A 23,966-nucleotide genomic window follows, 5' to 3' on the forward strand; every position below is an offset into this window, starting at 1 on the left:
TTGTATGTACCTCAATAAAAAAAGGAGGGTGGGGCCTGTGATTCGATAATGTCAGAACCACAGCCCGGTTTTGACCAGATTAGGAAGGGCTGGCATTTCGCTGTCCATGACTTGACTCAGATTCTTTTTTTTTTTAATTTTTTTATTAAGGTATTATTGATATACACTCTTACGAAGGTTTCACATGAAAAAACAATGTGGTTACTACACTTACCCATACTATCAAGTCCCCTCCCATACCCCATTGCAGTCACTGTCCATCTTGGCCCAGATTCTTAAAGAAGGCTCATCCATTCTACCCAGGAGCAGTTTTTGTGTGGCTAGAAATATAAACATTTGGGAGGACCCATTCACCAAAAAAATCTCACAAAATTAGGTCCGGGGCCTTGAAAGTGAGTGATGGCACCTGAAACTTAGACTTCAGTGGCCTTATGCAAAGCTGTCCCAACCAGATCAGTGTGGGATGTGGAACGAGACTGATGAGAGGTTAAGTTTAAGGCTGATAAAGGCTGATTGTCCCTCAGCCCCAGTGGCTGAGCATTTGTCAGAAAACCAGGAATTGCAAAAGATGAATTTGAGAATGAACACCAAGATGTTTTCTAATTATAATTTGTGTTTCATTACACTGTGCAAAATGTCAATGCTACAATCATTTTTAAGTTAATAAAAATGCTAAGAACTACTAAAAAAAAAAAAAAAAAGAGGGTGGGGGAGGAGATTGTCCAGATCCACAGATACTCATTTTCTTCCTCTAGACGCTGCCATTCCTCAAGACTTAGCACCTACTGTGTGCCAGGCACCCTAAATATAGTATCTTCCTTAATCCTCAAAACAGCTCCTGAGTTAGGGATTAAATAAGACAAAAAGCATTGTCTCTCACCTCAACTAGGAAAGAGCTTCCTTCTGGAAGAACGCTGAGTTCTTGTTTGATAGCCAACCTCTGCCCTTGCCATCTGTAGTCTATTTGCACAGCAGCCAGATGGATCCTTTTAAAATCATGTCACTCCTCTGCTCAAAACCCTTCAATGACTCCCCGTTTCACTCAGCATAAAGTCCAAAATCACTCCTGTGTCCTACAAGGCCCTACATCACCTCCCTAACCCCCAGCCCACAAACCTTATGGCCTCATACCCTCCCACTCTCTCCTTTGCTCACACTGGCTTCCAAAACATTGCTGTATACACTCCTGCCTCAGGCCCTTTCATACTGGCTGTCTCCTGTGCCCACAAAACGTTTTCTTCATACCTCCATGGCTTGCTCCCTTGCTTAATTCAATTTTTATTCAAGTGTCACTCTATCAAGAGGACCCTCCTTGACTCCTCTGCGATGATTTTAAAATATTCCCACAAATCTCTGATATTCTTCCCTTCAAGAAATAGAACTCGATTCCTCTCCCCTTGAGTGTTGGGTCTACTTGTGACTGCTTCCTACAGAACAGAATGTGGTGGGAGTAACAGTGTGTGATTTCTAAGACAAGGTCATAAAAAACATGGTGACTACCCTAGTCTTATCATGAGAAAATATCAGACGAGCCCAAAGTCAGGGACATTCTACAAAATTGTCAAGGTTATGAAAAAGAAAAAAAAAACGGCAGAGGAACTGTCATTGATCAAAAAACACTAAGGAAAGATGATTGACTAAACGTAACATGATCTCCTGGTTTGGATCCTGGAACAGAAAAAGGACATTCAGGAAAAAACTGGTGAAATCTGAATAAAGTCTGTAGTTTAGTACATAATAGTGTACCAATGTTAATTTCTTAGTTGTGACAAATGTACCATGGTTATATAAGATTTTAATATTAGAGAAAGCTGGGTAAAGTATATTTGGGAACTCTGTACTATTTTTGCAACTTGCCTGTAAATCTAAAATTATTCCTAAATTAAAAGTTTCAAAAAAAGGCAGTGTGGCTTCCTCCTTGCTCTCTCTATTGGATTACATGCGGTCATGTCAAGGGGCACTCACAGACCTGCAAGGAGGGCTGCACATATGGTGAATGACTGAGGCCTCCAGCCAACAGCCATGTGTGTGAACCATCTTGAAAGTGGATCCTTTAGCCCTGGTCAAGGCTTCAGGTGACTGTAGTCCTGTCTCACACCTTGATTGCAATGTCAAGAAAGACCCTGAGCCATCCAGCTAAGCCACTCCAAAATACCTGGTACTCAGAAATTGTGAGACAATAATTATTTCTTGTTATTTTAAGCCTCTAAATTGTAGACTAATGTATTATACAGCAATAGACAACTAGTACATGCCCCCATGGAAAAGAGCCTCCTTAGAGTCATGCTCAATCCCCCTTTCTGACCAATTTTCTTCATAGCATTTACCATGAGACACATTATAAGTTTGTTTATTTAACTTCTGTCTCCACCAGTTGAAACTTTGTTTTATGTATGTTCTCAACACTTAGAATTGTGCCTGACACATAGCAAATGTTCCATAAAGGATAGTTCTTACAGTCATTATTATTGGATAATAGAGGGTTAAGTAAAAATTCCTTCCATGTCCCCACATGGGGGGAAAAAAAAATCCAGACCCTTGGGTGGGGGGTGGAGGATGGGGGCCAAAGAGGGTGAGGCTGAGGCAATGTGGCACTGGGAAATGTGACCAGAGATGAGTCTGAAACCATGAGTTCTAAGCTCCTCATCCACTGAGAGACCCGAGACAAGTCACTTCCTCCCTCTGGGTCTCTGGCTCCCCAGATATAAAATTCAAAAGACTGGGATGACCTAAAAGATGACCAAGATTTCTTTCAGTTCTAATAGTTGATGATTCTAAGAGTGGATTCTGGAAGAAGCAGGCACAGGAGCTCAATTCTGGAGATGGAGGAGAATGGAGGGGAGGGGAGACCATTCCACCTTCACAGGGACCAAGCAGAACCTGTCTGTGCCGGGCTCACCACCTGGAAACACTTTCCCACTTGATAATCTACTCCTGTGCCGAGGCCGGCTCCTGCGGTGTCTTCAGGCACCCACAGCCCTTAGCACAAATCTTTATAAGGCACTTTCCATATTGTATTATAATTGGACCTTTGTATTCTGGGGCCTTAGCTCCTAACAGGAACAAGTTAGTCCCCTGGGCAACACTCAGGCTTGCAATTCCCTCCCAGGGAACTTGGACCCTAAAGGAAGGAAGGAAAGAGAAGACAAGGGAGGGAGGGAAGCCCAGACATACTCCCGGTAAGCCTGTCCGTGTCCCCTCCTCTCCTCCAGTCTTATCTCACTACCAAGGGAAACATGCCCATGGGCCTGCCTGCCCCTCTGTCTCACCTAAGTACTGGGTCAAAAGTCATTTATTTGAGCTATATGAACTCTCCTCTGCTTCTCCCTGCCTTGACCCCCGCGTCCTTCCCACAATATGCACACCCGGGTCCCTTCCCGACATCTACTCCAGCTCTTCTCTGAAAGCTGCCTGTTATTTGGTATGAAGACAGGTTTGAGGGGCCCTTTTCTCTCCAGAACAGCTGACATAAAGGCTTAAAGAACCTGGTATGTTCGGTAGTCACAGGTGGTGGTGTTAGGTTTAGTCTATAAAGTGGGAGACAAGGCAGGACAAGTAGCCAGGTACCAGCCTTGGTGGAGAATTTCATCCCATAGGCCAAGAAGCCCCTGAAACAATGGAACTCACTTCCCTTCCCTCCGTCCTGCTTCCTTACATCCCTTCCTGTCGCTTTCTGTCCTCTACACCCGTCCCATTAATAACACCAAAGCTATGCTGAGAACCCTCACTGTGTAAGCTTTCTGTTCACACTACCTCATTTTTACCTTTCAGCAATAAGGAGGTAGGCATTATTATTGTTCCCACTTGAAAGGTGAGGAAAATGGCTCTGGTATATGATTTGCCCTAAACTGCAAATCCAGTAAGGAGCAGAGTCCAGTTTAACTATTACACTAATTGGTCTGTGCTTTCTACCCTTTCCCACATCTCTGGGGGAAAAGTTTAAATGTCTGTAAGGAGGTCTGTGATGTCTGGAAGCAGAACCAGGAAGAGTGGGCACAGGGGCTGGACAATTCTGGAACTGGGACTTCCAGGTACAGATGGGACCGCTGTCACCCAGTTTTGCTCACCTCTCTGTGCTCGGCAGTCAGTCGCTTCCCATTCTGGCCGCTCCCTGTCTTGGTCCACTTGCTGCTCCAATGCCCACACCCTCCTTCCCCTCCTTGGATGCTGTCTGCCCTTGTCTTTCAGGTTCTGGGTTTTGCCTTTGTGCTGAAAATGACCGGAGGGATCAGGGCTTCCAAATAATTGACATACCTGGAGAGGATGCCCATACTTCCCCCTCTCCTTCTCAACTCTAGAGAAATGGGTCTGGCCCTCCCCTGGGCTTCCAAGGCTCTTCAGCTAAGGTTGACTCCTCCCTGCCCCATCTTCCTCTACCCACCCCTAGGGCCCTCTCCCAAGCTGAAAACACATAACCACACGGGCTTCCAGAACACGCCAAGTTCTTGAAACCTTGGCATGTGCATTTTCTCTCTCTGGAATGCCAGTGTCCCCTCTCCTTCAGGTTTTTCACCAGGAAAACCTGAATTTATCCTCAGTCTTGGCTCCAACATGACCTCTAACCCCACTGATGTCACCATCACTTGGCACCATTTCTTGCCTGGACTACCCACCCCCCTAGTTTCTGGGATGCCCTTCTGGCCCTTTACCGTCTGGTTTCCGCAATGCTCCCAGAGTAATCTTTCTAAAATATAGATTTGACCCTATCACTTCCCTTCCTAAGACTTTTAAATGGTTTCCTATGCCCCAACTAAAGTCATAACTACTCCTTAACTTGGTTTCGGAGGCCCTCCCACCCCACTCCCCCGCTTCTCTTGCCTCATGTCTTCCAGCCCTGCCCCACTACCTTGCTGGCGCTCCAGCCAGACTTCCCGACCCTTCTACTCCCTTACTTGAAACTTGCCTGCTCCTCCTTGACTGCACGACGCTCCCTTGGCCTGGAACTCTCTTTCCTGCCTCTCTCCCTAGCTGACTTCTGCTAACCTTCAGGCTGGACTCACCTCACCGCAGAGCCATGCAGAGCCCCCCCAGACTAGGCAAGCTGCCTCTGCTTACTGCCCTCACTGCCCATTATTTGTCCTGCATTTATTCTGCTTGTTCCTACCTACCTGTTTCATGCTATGCCTCCCACACCCAAGTGGGAGCCTGCCTCATTCCCTGCTCTATAGCTCAGGGTCTCTGGGAACAGTGTTTGAATTGGTGCGTGAACAAAGCCTTCCCTGTCTTCACGGTACAGACTCAGGCACCCACTGTGGTTTCTGCCACCACCATACTCACAGTCACTATGTTGGACTATAAGTGATCACTCCTCTGGCTCCTCTCCCTCTGTGGACTGGGATGGCACCTTTAATGCTTGTACTTCAGCCTAATGCAGCGGCCAGCATTCATCCTTCCACCCAGCCGTTCATTATCGTGAATAAATATTTATTGAGCATCTACTTGCCTAGATACTGTGGATGCAGCAGTGAACAAGGGAGATGGGGCTGTGCCCTTGAGCTCACATTCTAGTGGCATATGTGGGTCCCTAGTGAACAGGAGGGCCAGGAGATCTCAGGCCTACTGGGAAGTCCCTAAGTGCTTTCCTGTCCACAGCTACAAAGCAAGGAGGCTCTGGGGAACAACAACATATTCTCCTGGTGACCTCCAGACCTCCCTTCGTCCAGGCCTCCCTCCATGGGACGAGCCATCAAGCAGCAGCAAGGAAGCAAGGAGCGAGGGAGAGAAGGAAAGGGAAGGGCCGAGTGGAGAGGGGCTGTGTCCCTAAGGACGGGCAATGGAGCTGCAATCCAGGGCCTACAACCCCTGTGCCCAGGCAGTTTGGTAATTGGCTTTCTTCTCTACCCTGGAACAGAGAAAGAAAGAGATCTACAGAGGGAAAGGCATAAGTGGATAATGATGACAGAGGGAAGGGGAAGAAGAGAAAAAGTGGAACAGAGAGGAGGGGAAGAAATCAGAACCACAGGAGAGGGAAAGAGACTGAGGCAAAGACAGAAGGCCTGCAGGACTGAGTGCTGGCTGGCTCATTTGGGTCGCTGGGGATAAAAAGAGGATTCAATTTTGAGCACTTGGGATTCCCTAGATGATCCCTCAGATTGTCTCTGGTACCATCTGGCCGTCCCAGGAGGCTCCTGCTAGCGACCCGCCAGACCCCAAACCAGGATATACTACATGCAGACCCTCATGAGCAAGGGATAGGCAGTGACGGAAAAAACACAGTCACTCTGGCAACAGCAACCCCTGATTTTAATCTTTTTCAGAAAAGACCCCAGAAAAGATCCTAGAAAAGGCCCTGTGCTCACCATCTGTTTCCGAACCGGGGGCTCCAGGCTCTACTCTCTGAGAACGTGGCCTGACAGTATCTGAATTTGCAGAAACTTCCCTGAGCTGGGAGCTGAGGGAGCAGCCCCCAACCCCAGCCCAGGAGCCCCCAGATGCCAAGCACAAGCCTGAGCTTCTGACACAGCTGCTGTTCTTGCTAGCAGCTTCCGCTGCTCGCTCCTGAGGCTATGATGCCATCTGCTGCTCAATGTAGGAAACTAGCTGACTCTGGCTGCACAGCCAAGGCCGAGCCTGCCGGGAGTTTGGCAGGGGCCTGCGACTCTTGGAAAGCCACGTCTTTGTCTCTGGACAGACCCAGTACTAGGCCTCAGGGATCAAATGCTCTACTCCCTATTGTCATTCTTCCTAGATTAGGTAGGATATTTCTCTTCCACAAGGAGGTATCTAAGAGCTACAGAGAGATGGGTAATTGGCTATGCCCTTCATAAAAGTCCAGTGTCATCTCAAGGGTGAATTGCCCAGGGGCGTTCCCACCCCGCCTTTGAAGTTCTACAGCTTTCCTCAAAGTGTTTTTTTCTTTGCAGGTTTAAGTAAGATTATTCCAAATTGTATTAATTGGGTGAATGAAATAATGAGGCCAGGCCTAGAGGAAGTGGGGCTTTGAAGAAAGAAGCAGCTCATGCAGAATTGAAATAAGACCTTTCGACTCTCCCTGGGTTTCTGAAGCTGTTTCCCCTGTCAAGCCTCAACCCAGATGGGGTTGTGAACTCCCATGTTTTAAGGGCCGCACTAATGCCTGGAATGTATTTGTTGATACGTATTGAAGGAATAGTTAGTCTGAGGAAATTTCCTGCAAACCAGTTGTGGTAGCCAGGCTCCAAAGTGATCGCCAGTGATCCCCATCTCCCAAAAGTCACATATTTGTAGTCCCCTGCCACATAGTGCAAGGGGTTTATCTGTGTGGCCAATAGAGACAGAAATAATGGTTTGTGAAATAAAATGAAAATTTGAGGTTCCCCATGGTGGTCCCACGGGCAAAGGACTATGCAAGCTGCAGAGGTCCTAGTCAGCAGGGGACATCGATAGCCTGCAACCATTCCTGCCTGTGTCTCAAGACTCAATGCCCCTCACCCCTCACCCCGGATCCAAGAAAAACCAGCCTAAATGCTCAAAAATACATAAACCCATCTGGTTCTTGTGTCCCTAGTAGAATCTTTTAGGAGAATAATTTGCAATCCTAATTGTTGCTTCCTCTCCCCACTCTGATGCACTAATCTTCCTGTGTGAGACTGGGAAAGTCGCTGCTCCTCTCTGAGCCTTATCTCCCCATTGATCAAAGGAGAAGCTGGTCTAGAGACTTGCCAAGGACCAGCCAGTATCATGGCTCTGAGGGGCTGGCTACACATAGATAGCATCAGAATACTCATTGTCTGCTCTTTTAGGACATTGTCCTGTGTTATTGATTGACAGAACCTCTTCCCTGCACCTACTCCGTATTGTAAAAAAAGTATTCAAGATGTTCCCCAACAAAGGAGGTTTGGAGCAATTTATCAGAACAAGCAGATGGGCTGCTCTTGGGCCACATCCTCAGTGTGACACCGAATAAACTGTTTCTTAAACACACAGGTCATGTTGACTTCAGTCAACTGTGTGTAACTTCCAAGATGAGGTTATAAACGACGCTGTTGCCTCCTTCTTTGTCTCACTCTCTCTTTCTCCCCTGCCCTCCCTCTCTCTCATCACTAGATCTGGGGAAAGCCAGTTCCCACATGGGTGAGCTTGGAAGCCAATCCTCCAGCCCCAGATGAGCCTTCAGATGACTGAAGCTCTAGCAGGTAGCCTGACTGCTACGTCATGAGTGACCCTGAGCCAGTTCAGCTGAGCTGCTCCCAGTTTCTGACCATCAGAAACTGTGTGAGATAAACATTTAAAGTTTGGGGAGTAATTTGCAATGTACAACACAATAAAACCCATTGTATGGTATTACTTTTATATCATGGCATATCATCTGCATAATGTTTCACTTCATTTCCTTCTAAAATCTGGCATCTGGACCCCACTCCCTCAATCTCTCTAACCTCAGCCCCTACTACCCCTGCTCAGCCTCACCCCAAGGCTCACTCCTGCCTCAGGCAGGTCCTTTGAATTTGCTTTTCTCTCTGCTGGGCCCCTCTCGACCACCACTATATCTCTGCCTAGTCTCTCCTTTGTCTCATTCAGGTCTATATTCACCTGCGGCCTTTTCCGTGCAGCCGTCCTTTGATCCCCCTTTACACTTCCATACTGCAACTTCCACATCTGCCTATGCTTTTCTTTATTTTTATTCTTAGCCCTTATTCTATAACATATAATTAAATATATTTTACATATTTATCTTGTAATTTCTATCTCTCCCAGTAGAATGCAAGCTCCATGAAGGCAAGAATTTGTGTTTTTGTCTATTTTTGTCCCTGCTCTATCCCCAGCACCTATAATAGTGATAAGTACATAACAGATATGCAATAAATATTTAGTTGAATGGGGGAAAAATGAATATAATAATTCACCAATTATAGTATGGATATCTACTAGATCCCATATCATATACCACATCATATTATGATGTCACATATGTTTTATATTTAAATCCAGTGCAAGGCAGGGCAGAGGCTGTAGGGCCATAACTAAGACCTGGCTTTGTTGTCTGCTGGCTAGCTATGGTACTATAGGCCAGGCACGTGACCTCTCTTAGCCTCAGTTTTACTCACCTGTAAAGTAAGGTTATTAAAACTTCCCTGTCATACATAGGGTATTTGTAAAAATCAAATAATGATGAATGTTACAGTATTTTTTTTAAATCTAACATATGATATGTGTTTCTGGAATGTGTATTCCAAAGACCATGTGTTTCAGAATATGGTCTGGGGGGGCAAGAAAAGATCAAAGACGTTTGGGAAATGTGGGTTCCAATATTCTAATATTATGGACATTCACAATTCATATTAGCATATGAAAGGCTCTGAAAAATCCTGCAGGAAAGGTCTTTCCCCAAAGCACCTGACTACCCTTGGAGCAAAATTAAAAATTACAAATATAGATCATTGCCTTTGTGATCAGGACACTATCATTACTTTAGATGAAGAAGGAATTCTAAAGTTCTTGAAACAGAAATCCCAGTGCTGTGGGCGATGAGACCCAACAGCTGATTGGAAGGAGGAGGAGGAGGAAACGGAAAAGGAGGGAAGGAAAGTGAGAACAAGGAAAGCAGGGAGAAGGGAGAAATACGGTGGGGTAGGGAGAAAAGGACAGCTAATCTCATTCCCTTCGAAAAGAACTGCAGAGCAAAGGCAGCCTGAAATTTCCCATTTCGGTGGGAAATGGGGGCAGGGAAGGGAATCTGGGAACCTAGTGCTGCCCACGGAGCCAGTTTATTCTTTTGAGTGTTGCCTCTGCCGATTTCCACAGCTGGAGCTCAAGCTCCCTTTTCAGCTTCAAGGAACCTGTGACTGAAAAGATTTCTCCTTTATCAAGGAGGAGGAATCAGGTAAACCCAATCAGCAGCCTCTCAATTTAGCGTATTTATTAAGTGTCTGAAATGGCAGCTTGCCATTTTTCCTTTCCTTGTGAATAATGATCCTTCTTGGCAATATCAACCTCCCCAGAGCACGCCTGGCTTGGAAAAGGGAAAGCAACAGAGGTTCCTCCCGCGAAGATTCCCTAAATGGAATGCAAAGCAAAGAAGTCGGCAGGTTTATTCTCGACCGCCAGGCGGGCCCGCCCCAGCCCCAGATACTATGAGATACTGAACAGACACTGTTAGAAAAGGAGATTCTGTAGTTCTCACTAGCATCCAGGCACATTTCCAGCCCTCATTTCTGTCTTTTTTCTGTAATTTCATTTTTTGCAGTCTTTTCCTCACCCCAGAAGAAGGGAGTGGTCTGACTGTCATAAATTGCACATATAGTTACAGTCCATCTCTCTGGGTATATGACTGATAATGCCATTAGAGGAGCCTCATTTCCTTGGGGAGACTGGGCTTTTGTGTGTGTGTGTGTGTGATTCAAAGGTGGGATGGGGAGGTAATGGGAAAGGAAGTAACCTAGGGGTTCCTCACCCAGTGAGGAACCTGCCTGGCTCCTTATATATATATCTCATTTAAACTTTACAACGACTTAAAATGTAGAGATTACAATTCCCATTCTATAGGTGAGGGAACTTAGGTCCAGAGGTCACTTAAATAGCTAACACATAAGTGGTGGAGTCAGAATCAGATCCATGTGTGACTCCCAAATCCATGTTTTCTCTACCCAGGGGCCTTGTCTAAGACACAGAAACTGGGTCTTTGGTTTCCTTGTATTACTTGTGATACATCTGATTTATTCTCTAACCCCACAGACATGCTGGGATTCTGCCTATTTTCATATGCCCTTTTACTTGCAGGTAAACTTAACGTCAGAAAGGTGCACGTGAACAACTCTCTCAAGGCTTTTATGTGACCAAATCTGAACTCATCCTGCCCACTGGCCTCCCAGACTGTAACCTCCATAATGGTAAGGACCATGGGGGTGGGGGCTCTCAGGAGCTCTGTCCTCTCGCTTTTTCTCTAAATAAAAATCTCTACCTTGCGCTCCTACCTTGAGTGTTGGCGAAGTTCATTCTTCAACTCCATGAACAAGAACCCTGGCATCATTTTGGGGGGCTCGTCCGGGATAACTTCAGAGGTGAGTATTGGCATCCAAACCTGCCTTTTTCTTTCACTGTCCTTATAGAAGGAAGCCGTCTATGGCACACAACATTGGGCGCTCGTCAGTCACTTAAATGGGACTAGCCCGGCTGCCAATCTCAAAGTCTTGAGCGACAGGTTCTCTGCGTCTCCCTCAGTGGATCCCTCTTCTCCCTCGGGAGCCGGGAAAGTCTCCTGAGTGGAGGCCAGGACTCCCTTTCAGAGGCCTCTCCTTGGATATGAGGGACCAAGGAAAGCCGTGGGCACCTGCGAGAGTCCAGGCTGAGGCTATGCTTCAGCAGCTTCTCAAAGGCCCGCATGTCTGGAATCAGACCCCAACAGCCCGGCTGGGTATCCATGAGTGTCTCTGTCTCTGTCTCTGTCTCTGTTTCTCTGACTTACAGCCTGCTGCTTCAGGCTGCCCCGGCCTCTGGGTGAGGCAGGGCCACTCTTTACTTCCTTTACACACTCTCTGTGTGCCTCTAACTTCATCAGTTTCACGGAACCCCATGCGTACCACCACAAGGTAGATCTACGCTTCGCTCTTATTCTTGACTAAATGCTGTACTTTTTATCTCATAAAAATGTGTCTGGGTGCCCATTAGCCACTTAAAAGACGATTAGCATCAGCTACCAGTATTAAGTCTCGGGTGAAAGGTTTCCCGGTGTCTGCTGCTCCTTGATCCCTGCCTCCAGATGGACGGGAATGTCAGGGAGTGGCTGGGCCTATTTCCCACTTTCCTCTCCTAATCTGTGGACTCTGAGGGCAGACTGGACTAGTGGGCAGTGGTCCTTGGACTAGTGGACAGTGGTCCTTGGATCTCGGCTACAGCCGATTGATCCAATGGCGCTGAGTGAACCTCTGGCTAGACTGCTGCCTATGCAAGAGTCACAGCTGACCCCCGACCTCTTTGACAGGTCAGATTTCTTACAGTGGGTGACTAGCAGGATAATTCCCAGGCAGTGACAGAAACTGGTGTTTGAGAATATAGACCACCCCCTTTCATAATTGTCCATGGCAGCCTCTGTCTAAATTTTACCGTTGGCCTTAGAAAAAGTTCCCCTGCTCCTCATTTGAAGCAGTCCTCTTGGGACTGGGCCACTTTCTCCTGTGTAGCGTAAATGAGGTTGGTGAAGTAGTCAAGCTGAAAACTGAGTCCAACATGTAAATGGTTCTATTCTACTGACCTCTCTTCCTTAAAGGCAGTCATCCTGGGGTATGGCATTTCCTTTTCCGCAACCCCAGGGAAGAGGAACAGGTTTGTATCTCTGACCAACAACTGTTCTGGCAATGAGAGGTCACACAGTCCCTGCACGTATCAGACAGGCAGTGGCCTCTCAAAGAATGATCCCGAGTGTACTATGCTAAAGCCCGTGCAGAAGAAATTAGGATCTGGATTAGAACTCCCAAAAGGCGTAAGGTAGGAGCACACTGGTGAGGTCCCACTAAATCCAGAGCTTGAGGCGACCCTTGCCAAGTAGGGAAATCAAGGCAAGGTGCAGGCCACGCTGGTAAGGAGTGGTTAAGTCCAGTAGGCCTGGCAGAGGAGGTGATTGACCGCTGTCACCCAGACTCCAAGGTGAGGGGACGCCCTCACAGAAAAGGCCGACCTCAGGTGTTGCACACCTGTCTTTCTCTCTCTTTTCCAGATGGGAGCATCTTCTTCAAGTTTAAAGCCAGACATGCCTCTGGCATGCATTCTAAAGAGTTGGGAGCAATTTGATCCCCAAACCCAGAAAAAAAGTGCCTTATCTTCTGCACACAAGCCTGGCCTCAGTACAAGCTCTCTGATTAGAGAGGCTTGGCCTCTGAGAGAAGTATGCAATATAAATAAGGTTATGCAGCTAAATTAATTTTGCCACAAGGAAGGAAAATGGTGAAAAGTCCTGTGGACTACTATAATATAAAACTGGTTTTCTAAATCCTTTTATTGGAAATCTATTCTACTTATTGGGTTCATCATTATCCTCAAAAAATTGGGAGGTTTTTAAACTAGACTCCCTGAGACAGAAATTAATCTTCTGCAATACAGCCTGGCTTAAATCTTTCAAAAGAGAAGAATGCTTAAAGAACTTGTCATGTTTAGTGAAGGTTTTGTAAGTAATCTAGCATGGTTGTTAATAAATAAGGTTGAACTAAATAAGTGTAGTAACTGAACTTTTTGGCTGCAAGGATGTTGGACTTAAAAACATCCCACATGCTGCAAACTTCCCATGCCTCCAACATCGATGGACTAGGAATGTTTTTCATTGGTATGATCACCTAGCCTCCATTTTTATACCATCTCTTGGTTTAGAAGACGCAATCTGGCATATCAAATACTTAACCATTTTCACTCAAAAGGCCTTAATACTAAAGTAAAACTAATGCACCAAGCAGTTATACAAAATAGAATGGCACTAGACATCTTTAACAGCAGCACAGGTGGGACCTGTGCTATGATTAAAGTTGAGTATTGTGTGTACATTCCAAATTATTCACAAAATGTCTCTGATTCACTCCAGGACCTCCAAAAGCTAGTCCAAGCTATGTTAGGCCCAGAAGTCCCATGGACTACTACGATATGGAGCTGGTTTTTTAAATCCTTTTGAAGCCATGAAACTGCAAATAGTGATGGAAATGGAACCCAGGATGAAAATGCCCATCATCTGAGGCCTCTCGACTGACCAGTGATGGAGACCTAACTGCACCCTTTACTGCACCCCCTCTCAGCATGAAGCAGCCAGAGCGGTCATCGCCCCCTTTCCCTAGCAGCAGCTAGGGTCTCCATCTGTAGAAGGGGGAATGACAGGGACCATGGGCTTAGACATAGTAGGGTGAGGGCCTCTGGAAAAAACAAAGCAAGATAATCCATTGTGGGATTTGCTTTGGCCTGCTGGGGGGCCCTGCTTGTTTTTCTGACTTTTCTTCCTCCAGCCATAAACAAATGATTTGCAACCTGGGCAAAGTAGCAAGCAAGCCCAAAACAACGTAGTAAAAACAGGAAGGATTCCATCTTGAAAATAAGATTGCATCTTAAAACCCAATTAGTTGTAAGTTTCTTAACATACTCTTTAACAAACAGACAATAACTCAGCCCACCTTGGGAGCAAACTAGACAGCCTTGAGTGATATGCTCCCAGACCAAGAAGCTGCTATCCTGGGAGGAAATCAGAGCAGTAAATTTCTTGAAAATAACCCAGAAGACTAATAAGAAACTTAATGTTTTTTCAAAGATAAACATTTTGAGACCACTGAGCAGGTGTACGTTCCTAGCCCTTTGTTTCTCAACCGCTGATAAAACCCCTAGACAATGCACTCTGTCCTCTCTCTTTTTCTCTGAATAAAAATCTCTGCCTTGCTCTCCTAAAAAAAAAACCAAAATAATAAAATAAAATAAAAATAATGGTAAGGACCACATCTGTGTTATTCATCGCTCCACCCCCCTTAGTGCCTTGTGCAGGGCCTGTGACATGGTAGATACTCAATATTTGTTAAATTAATGAATGATGAAGATGGAAAGGGAAGACTCTATAAATAAACAAGAGAACCTAAGACAAAGATTTACAAAGGCCAGTGTTTAATTTAAAGAAGCAACGCAAAAAGAGAAGTAGCCAGGAAGAAAATGAGAATCATCAAGATAAGAAAACTCAGCACAAACAAGCAAGATAAAAATAGCTTCTCGCCACTGTCCTTTTAAAATTACTTTCTATATTTGAGCCTAAGTGACAAGTGAAATCTCCTCTGTAATTTCCCAAATGTTCTAGCAAATGGTTGCAGGATTGGAGGGCCAATTTGGTCATTGTGGGGGTGTGATGGTGAGAAAATGAGGGGTATGGAAATAGACTAACTGAGCCTAGAAGTCAAATAGAGGGATGATTAGAGGCATGTGAGGAGGGAGCCAAGTCTTGGAACTTGCTCAACATCAGGAAGGACTGGGAATTGGTCTTGCCCTAGCTGACGTCACGACAGTGTTTTCCTACATGCTATAAAGGGAGCCTAGAATCCCAAGATGCCTTACAACTACTCTTTGTACCACATCGACTATCTTCTAAAGAGCTTTATTTGTTTATATAAAGGGCATTATATTAATTCAATTTCAACCCTTGGAGGCGACTAAAGAGACTGTCTCTTTCAGGTCCATATACCTTCTACCATAAATGTTGAACTAAAGAGTTAAAAGAGATACAAGTTAGGAAAGGGAAATATGGGGATGCACAGTCTACCCCTTTGCAGCTATTTGTACTGCCCATCCTAATACATTAAGTGTTTTGTACACAAAGGAGATTTGAGAGGTCACAGCACCCAGAATTAAGTCCTTTCTCGTGCTTAAAACTGGCATTGACGATGAAGACCACAATTTAAATCAAAATTACAAAGCTTTCAGGTCCCCAAGTATGCTTTTCATTGTCATGGTTTCAACAGCTTTATTGAGATAAATAAGTCACAGACCATACAATTCACTCATTTAAAGTATAAATTCAGTGGTTTTTATTATATTCACAGATATGTGCAACCATCACCACAATTATAGAACCATTTCATCCCCCCAAAAAGAAACCCTGTAATCTTTGGCTTTCACCCCATCCTTGCTCTCAGGCGTAAGCAACCCCTAACCTACTTTCTGTCTCAATAGATTTTCCTATTCTGCACTTTCATATGAATAGAATAAAACAATGTGTGGGCTGGCTTCTTCAACTTAATGTAATACTTTCAAGATTCATTCATGTTGTAGCATGAATTAGTACTTCGTGCCTGTTTATGACCAAATAATTTTCCACTATGTGGTTATTATACCACATTATTTATCCATTTGTGAGTGAATGAATATTTGGGTTGTTTCAACCTTTTAGCTAAGTATGAAAAGTGCTGCAATGAACATGTATGTGGACATACATTTTCATTTCTTGGGTATGTACCTAGAAGTAGAATTGCTGAGTCATAAAGGAACTCTATGTTTAATCATTTGAGGAACTGCCAGCCTGTTTTCCAGAGGAGCTCCACCATTTTACATTCCCACCAGCAATGTATGAGGGTTCCAATTTCTCTATATCCTTGCAAATCCAACCGTGTTTAGGGAAAATAACAAGGGCTACTGCAAGCTCCACTCTAACTTAGATAGCTACTACAGAGCAGGGGCAAGAGGGGCAAGGGATGGAGGAGAGATCCCTCTTCTACCCTAAGCGCTCAGGATTGGCCAGAGGGAATATTGCTATCTCTAGGACTCTCCCTGGCTCCCCAGGCTAGGTTAGCTGCCCTTTGACATATGCCCAAGGATACCTATTATACCTGTCTTTCTTCCCGCATAGACTGTAAGCTTTAGCGGGGCAGGGATCCCTATTGCTCTGACTTGATCTGTAGCTCCTGAACAGGGTCTGGCAAATGCAAGATGCTCAGTAAATGTTGATTGACTGACTGAACAAATGATTAAATATTTCTCTACTAGTAGTTCCTGTCTAGGGAGGAGAAGAAAAGAGCAGTCAGGCAAAATGCATCAAGAAGCAAGGAGAGGTTACATGGAGGAGAAAGGAAAAAGCAGGTGAGAAGGTTGGGGACCTAGTGTCACCTGGGGCCGGCCTTTCAATTATGAGGTCAACTCAGAACTAATGGACCTACCCTCATCCTTTGTCTTTCATCTGGATGCATTTTTTTTTTTCTAGAAATTCTCGCCTTTCTTTTTTTGTTATTATTTCTAACAATTTGTCTTTGCAAAAATAAGAGACAAACAAAAAAGTAGAAAAGTATTACAGGTAAAAGACCACATAAATTAACTTACCAAAATGAAGTCAGATTTTAAAAGGATGGAGGTTAAGAAGGTTGACTGTGAATGATTTTTTTAATGAAGAAAAATAGATATCATAGATCAAAGAAATCATAATTTAGGTATTCCTTCAAAGGACACTGAATGGCCTATACCTAAAAAATGTGACCTCATTTTCAATATGACATGAGAACACGGCCCACTGCTCAGCCTTACTCATAATGGCTGGCCTTCCCTCCACACAAATCCTCCCTTCTACCTGAACTAATCTGTGAATCCAGTTGTCACTAGGTCAGTCATCTCTCTCTCCTCTAAGGCCCTGTATCTCCCAACCTCAGTCACTTCCTGTCTCTTCTCTGAAAGCACACACGCACACTTTCATACAAACCTTATCTTTCCTTTTCATGAATCCTCAGGGTAGCTCTGTCTGCTCCATTTTGTGCGTTTGGAAGGGAAGAAAGCAAAATATATGAGATGCCACTGCAGTTTCCCCTTCAGCAGAGCTCCACAGAACAATTACCCACCCAATCTTCCTGGTTTTATAACTCTCATAACCCTCCTTTATGAACACAATGTGACAGCTGGAGGCAGGCATTGATTATGGCAGCAGTCTGCAGCCACATTTCTATTTAACTGCAAAGCAGAGCTCCTGCCTACCAGCCCAACACAGATCATGTGACTTTTTTAATTACTGTATTTACATAAGCCTTTCCCAACCACAACCTGTGTACAGCTCCATCAAAACTGGAGAGGATTTGTTCATGTTGCTTCTTCAGTGGCTCCCTGGCCTTAGAGCCTAGGGTCTCATGATGGAATTAATTTAGGGCTCTGGGCTTTCTCAGCAGAGGTCTCGAGGGTACACTGTTAGTACACCAGGATGCCAGCATAGTTGTTTATCCATTAAGGTTAAATCCTAAGGAGCATGACTTGGTAGGGAGATTGACAGGATGCACATTTTTTTCATTATGAAATAGCTGAGAAAAGATAATAAAACATGTTAGCAGATGCCAAGGGCAGTGGCTGATTCCAGGGGCTTGCCTGGCAAAGGTGCCAGATGCAATAGATCAGCAGAGTGGTAGGATGCTGGGGGAGCTAGGCAGGGTGATGCTCTAAAGTTTGGAAATGAATTTAGGAATCACTGCAGCCAGGCCTTACCCGTCTAAGCCCCGGCTTCAACTGTTCAGCAGGACAAAATCATGTTGCCACCATCTAGTGGGGGAGGGAAGTTTTAGTGTTTTTAAAAGATGCTGGTGACCTGTGGGCAATCTGTGCAGACTAAGGATGTGGCCTCATTGGTTGGTTGTGCCACGATGCAAGGCACATCTGGCAGAGAACGCCAGTAGTCTTTAGCTGCTGCAGCTCAGCTAAGGATCCCACTACGGGGAAATTTTTCTAGAAATTTCTAGAAATGTGTTCCCAAGGGTTAGACTATTGGAGTGAAGGGCATAATACACCCCAAAACCTCCTTGAGAGGTCGCGAAAACCAAGCCGATCTACGTGGGTGGACGATCCGTTAGCGAGTGACAGCGCTGCTGGAGAAAGCCAGAGAATCTGTGTGGGAAGGGGAAAAAGCGTGGGCTGAGCCTGCAGTAACCGAAAGGCGCCGCAAATGCGAGAAGCGGCGTCCCGGGGGCGGGGCGCTCCGTGCGGGCAGGCAGCGAGCGAGGCACGAGTAGGACACACCAGGTTTTCTTTACCACTCCACACCCAGAGCCCCTTCCTTCCGTAAGTAGCAAACAAGTGGGATGGGGAGTCAGATATATGTAGCCCTGACCCAGATTCCACCCCTTCCCCTGTGGCGTCTAGCTCTCTCACGGACCACGCTTTCTCCAGCCACTGCGCTCACTTTTCTAAACTCTCCTTTTCCTGGGCGGGGCTTTCCGGAGCCCCGCCCGCTTAAAGCCCCGCCCGCTGGCCCCGGGGCGGACCTTTCTCCGGCTCGCGGCCGTCCTTTCCCACGCGGCCTCTGCCGGGGCTGGAACGCCGGAGCCGAGCTCCGGACACGTGCGGGTGAGTAAGGCCCAGGTGGAGAGAAGCCTTGGCGGTTAGAAGCCCCTGGCGAGAGGCAGCTGTGGGGAGGCTTCTTCGGAAGCACGGGGCGAAACTGGGGTTCGTTCCCTAGTGATCCCGGGTTTGGAGGGCATCTTGAAGAGACGCTGGGACATCGTAGCCCAGGAGTCGGCCTTCCCCAGTTTTCTACCATCCCTCCTGTCCCTGAAGTCACCTAGAGCTGGTCTCGGATCGGAGCTCCTTGCTCCAGGGCCACGGACTTGAGATGATTTGGTGATGAGCACGTATCAGGGTGGAGCTTAGTCAGCCCCCTCAGCCCAAGTCCCTGAAGGGGCAGGCTATTTTAGATTGCTTTTTAGACCTGAATAAGAAGTCCCTTTCATTTTCCTTTTCCCTTAAATTGTTTGGAGGCGGTTAGGAGTGAAATTAGAGGATGACTGGGAAAAGGCATGGTCTTAAGATGATACCCTAACCTTAAATAAACAAGGTAAATTATAAGGGTGAATGGGTAGGAGTATTCTACATTCTTGCAAACATTCTGGTTATTGCTTTCCATCAGTAATTGAGGTGGTTGCTAGAAATGGCAACCTCCATTCCTTTCACACCCATTATTGCATCCAGTTATTTTTCTAAAGTGCTGCTTTTGTTCTTTGAGAGGTCCCATAATTGAGGCCGTCCTCAATCTAGTTTTAACCAGCCTTTCCAATTTTTACTGCCCATTCCCCTCCCAGGGTAATCGTCCCTCTTTTCTCATCCCTATTCACCTCCTTGCCTGGAATGTAGCTCCTGATAACAGCAAGTTTTCTGAGTGCCCATTCTATACTACTTATTATCCTATGGGCTTAGTTTATATTCCATTTAAATCTTCCAAACATCCTGTGTACAGAGTACTATTAATAACATACCCATTTACAAGTGAGAAGACTGAGATACAGAGAGGTTAAGTTACTTGTGCGCTTGGCTTTTAAGTGATAAGAGTGAAGCTTCCTGGCACTTGTTCACTAAACCACCAATTTTCCCCTGTTGAACTGCTGTGGCACAGAAATAATAACATGTGACAAAAAAGTTTTCCAAGGAGAAGCTGTTTATTTTATTGCCTGCCCTCATATTTCTGGGGCTGAGGCCCCACCACATTTTAGGGTTTTGAGGGCAGGGGTCTTGAACTCCCCACAAGTGTTCATTCACTAACTGTTGGCTGACTCTAACTTGGAGTGCTTTGATTGCAGAGGGGCCAGCTGTGTACTTTGGACAGATGCAGCCCCAGGTGAGTACAACTCCATTAGCCTATCTTTGGCCCCAGCCGTAGGCAGCTGCCTAGGTTGCCTTGTACCTAGGCAAGTGTTACACTGCTGGGAGAACAGCAGCCTGTAGCTGGTTGGCATTCTGGGCTTGGTTCATGCCGACTCTCTTGTTAACTATACCGGGATGCCAGCATAGTTGTTTATCCATTAAGGTTAAATCCTAAAGAGCATGACTTGGTAGGGAGAAATCTAAAAATCCAGATCCTTCTGAGTGGTTCTGGTTGAACAGGTTTGACTAGTATGAAGTTACTTGAATCACACCTTGGAAACAGCAAAAGTAAATAAAGCCATGGAAGAATTATAAGTAGAGGGGGAAAGTCAGGCTTTTATTTTTTGAATGCCCACCAAGTGCTCACAAGAGGCCTTACAGAGGGAAGTTGATGGGATTTTTTGCTAATTTCACTGAAATCAGAGTGCATGGCTCCCACTTCCCCATCATATAAAGTTAGTCAAGATGAAAGCTTGGCAGAAGGATTTCAAAGCTGTTGTTATATTTATAGGAATGCTTTATTTGGGAAATGTTGATGTGAATTTGCTTTAAAAGTATGGGCATTTTTCTGTGGTTCCTTAATAAAATATAAAAGCACCAATTGATGGGCTCTAGGCAGTAGGCATAGCAACAACTGTACAGATTTCTGCTTAAGGCTGACAGTTTATTTGTGTTGGTCTTTCACTGATTTTCAGAAGTGAGCAGAGGTGTTGCCCCTTTGGAGCAGTACGTATTGAGTCACCTTTGTGGTGGTTTTGCTTTTGGATTGCTAATTTTCTGAGATGCTTCTCAGTTCTAAGCAAACATTTATCACTCAGGGTGACGCAGGAGACTCCCAATAGGGCTGACTTAGTTGCTGCTTCTGTGAAAAGGGACATGCTAGTTTCCATAGGAGGAACCGGTGAGGATGTTGGAAGGTGGGGGAGTTACTTATCAGAGCTGGTTTTGTTCTATCATTTGGCTTTCCCTTGAAAGGATCTCCTAGCCAAGTATTGAGTGTGCTTTGTGTGAATACCTCATGTTCATTGTGAAGAGCCTTTTACATGTCAGGTCTTAAGACTAGCGATATCTAGAGAGCTTGGGTGATGGTTAGCTTTAATGGTAATCGTGGGCAAGAAAAAGGCAAAATGGGAAATAAAATCTTGAGGGTATTAAAAATATGTTAAATCAAAAAAATTAAATATGTTAAATCATAAATGGCAGAGAGCATTCTGTTTCCATCACTATGGGAAAGCAGCCTTAGGAGCTGCTGTTTTTTAATCTGGGGTGTTGAACAGTAAAATCTTTTCCTTCTTAGGATGAATTGAAAGGAGGGCATCCTTGGCCCTCCTGAAGAGAGGAAATCAGTGGCGAGTGGCCGTCTGTATATGGAGTTTTCAGGTAAATGTCTGTTCATTCCAACATTGACCACCTTCATGCCAGGCCTGTTTGCTAGTTGGTGTCCATCAGGAAACAATTCAGAGGTAAAATCACTTATATTTGCCCCCAGCAAATTCAGACTATGGGCAGTGAAAGGCTGAGCGGAATTTTGGCAGTTATGGTCTGAAAGCATTTAGGATTTTGGAGATATCTGTATCATTTCATCTGAGGGACTTATAAGGAGTTGTATATTCTGCAAAGGAAAGGATAATATATCCTGCCTAGCTCACTGCTAGATCCCAAGCATAGCGCCTGGCACATGGCAGGAATTCTGAATGTTGGATATAAAGTGACTGAAGGCACGGGAAAGATTCCTGTTACCTATTTGTTTAAAGGATTTGGCAGCAGGGTCTGCACTTAGTGCTTTCAGGTCTCTGTTTTGCAGTTAATGTTCATTTTATGGGGATATCTGCCTATGTTTTCTACCTAGGGTGCCTGGGTATCTGAAACAATTAAAGCTGTTCAGGAGTCATCCAGCGGTTGTCAGCTGTCCAGGCTGCTATGATGCCTTGGATGGTGTTACACTGTTGGAAGAGCAAATGCTGCCTTTGTTGAGGGCTGGCTTCAAGCACTGTTTTGGTGTTGTGGCTGCGTACCTTTGGGCAGTGTTTTGTACCTCTGAGAGTGGAGTAACTCCTCCTGTGGAGTTGGTCCTGGTCTGGGTGCAAACAAATTTTTTCTCTTAGAAAAGGACCCTGAATTTGTATAGCATCTTACTATGCTGATGGACAGTGACTGTAATGGAGTATGTGGTGGGGGGGACTTGATAATAGGGGGAGTCTAGTAACCATAATGTTGTTCAAGTAATTGTACATTAATTATATCAAAATAAAAAAGAAAAGGACCCTGTATTATGCTCAATGAAATAAGCCAGGCAGAGAAAGACAAGTACCAAGTGATTTCACTCATCTGTGGAGTATAAGATCAAAGAAAAAACTGAAGGAACAAAACAGCAGCAGAATCACAGAACTAACAGTTACCAAAGGGAAAGGGACTGCGGAAGGTGGGTGGGAAGGGAGGGAGAAGAGGAATAAGGGGCATTACGATTAGCACACGACCGATTAGCACACGACGTAGGGGAGCCACGGGGAAGGCAGTATAGCACAGAGAAGACAAGTAGTGACTGTAGCATCTTACTACGCTGATGGACAGTGGCTGTAATGGAGTATGTGGTGGGGACTTGATAATGGGGGGGAGTCTAGAAACCACAGTGTTGCTCATGTGATTGTATATTAAAGATACAAAAAAAATTCCTTAATAAAAAATGGAAAAGAAAAGGACCCTATATTAGGGACAGCCTGTCATTCCTTTCCTTTTTGAATCCCAGGTGCCTTCACCTGAGTGAGGAACTTGCTCCATCAGGACCTCAGATGTCTGACAGCCCTGTGTGACACCAGGATAAGTAATGTGTATTTTTTTGTCATGTAAGTTCTAATTAACTTGCTTCTGCATAGATGGGTGAAATAATAGAAAAAGCATTATTATTGGTCTCTGCTCCCATTCCTGACACAGAGCTCCTAAAACCCTTGTAATTTCCTGTGATGAGTGCTAGGAACATATTTTGTTCTAATATTTGGTCTTTGACTCTGGTTTCTGACACTGAACTCCTAAGTACCATAGCATTTCCTTGGTGACAGGAATGTCTTTTGTTCTAACGAGGCTGGTTACTGGAAAGATGAAGCAAGGGTTGGAAACTTGATATTTTCAGGCCCACTTCCATTCTCCAGAAAAGGGAGAGATGGGCTGGAAATAGAGTAATTGATCATGTCTGCATGAAGACGCCTCCATAAAAATCTAGGTATTATGGGGTTAGAGGACTTCTAAGCTGTTGAACACTCAAAGGTGCTGGGAGAGTGGTGCACCCAGAGAGGGCACGGAAGCTCAGCACCCCTTTCCAAATACCTTGCCATGTGCTTCCCCTCCATGTAGATGTCCATCTGTATCCTTTACCATATCCTTTTATAATAAACTGGTAAACAGTAAGTAAACTTCTGAGTTCTGTGAGCTACTATGCAGATTAAACTCAAGTTGGGGGTTGTGGGACCCTCTGATTATAACTGATTGATCAGAAGCACAGGCAACCTGGACTTGTGATTGGCTACTGAAGGGGGGACATGGAGATATCTTATTGGACTCTGTCCTGAACCTGGGGGATCTGACAGTATCTCTGGCTGTAGATGGTGTCAAAATTGAGTTAAATTATAGGACACACAGTTGGTAACAGATTTGCTTGGTATGAGAAAAACTCACACATATCTGGTGTCAGAATTGTTGAGAGTATGGTAGTAATGTAACAGGAAAGGAAAAGCAAAGGAGGAATGAGGTTTTCTTTATGGGTAGAAAAACTTAAAATTCTAAAAAAATTTGGAGGGTATCAGACTTTTAGAGAAGAATGCGTAACCTAAAGTTCCAGACTTAACCCTCATTTTTTAAGACTCTGCTCTGCAATACATGTGGCTATTTAAATTAACAAAAATTAAATAAAATCAGTTCTTTGTCTCAGTATCTACCATATTGGACAGCTT

General features: G+C 45.1%; 1 protein-coding gene and 1 non-coding gene across 5 annotated transcripts in view; both read left to right on the plus strand.

Moving 5' to 3' along the window:
• Positions 1-18,615: 18,615 nt before the first annotated feature.
• MATR3 (matrin 3) overlaps positions 18,616-23,966 on the plus strand; it is a 43,122-nt gene continuing 37,771 nt past the window's right edge. For 3 of the 4 annotated variants that reach the window (XM_057490944.1, XM_057490947.1, XM_036897035.2), the window contains exons 1-4: positions 18,616-18,732; positions 19,959-19,996; positions 21,320-21,402; positions 22,769-22,865. The gene's annotated coding sequence lies outside the window, so the exon portion shown is untranslated. The remainder of the gene's footprint in view (positions 18,733-19,958; positions 19,997-21,319; positions 21,403-22,768; positions 22,866-23,966) is intronic. The other variant, XM_057490946.1, reaches the window with a different exon arrangement.
• LOC118919089 (small nucleolar RNA SNORA74) lies at positions 21,914-22,114 on the plus strand. Its single transcript, XR_005027366.1, has one exon. It is a non-coding gene; the product is annotated as a small nucleolar RNA SNORA74 (small nucleolar RNA).

The sequence above is a fragment of the Manis pentadactyla genome, chromosome 13 (assembly GCF_030020395.1).
Source record: "Manis pentadactyla isolate mManPen7 chromosome 13, mManPen7.hap1, whole genome shotgun sequence".
Taxonomy (NCBI): Eukaryota; Metazoa; Chordata; class Mammalia; order Pholidota; family Manidae; genus Manis; species Manis pentadactyla.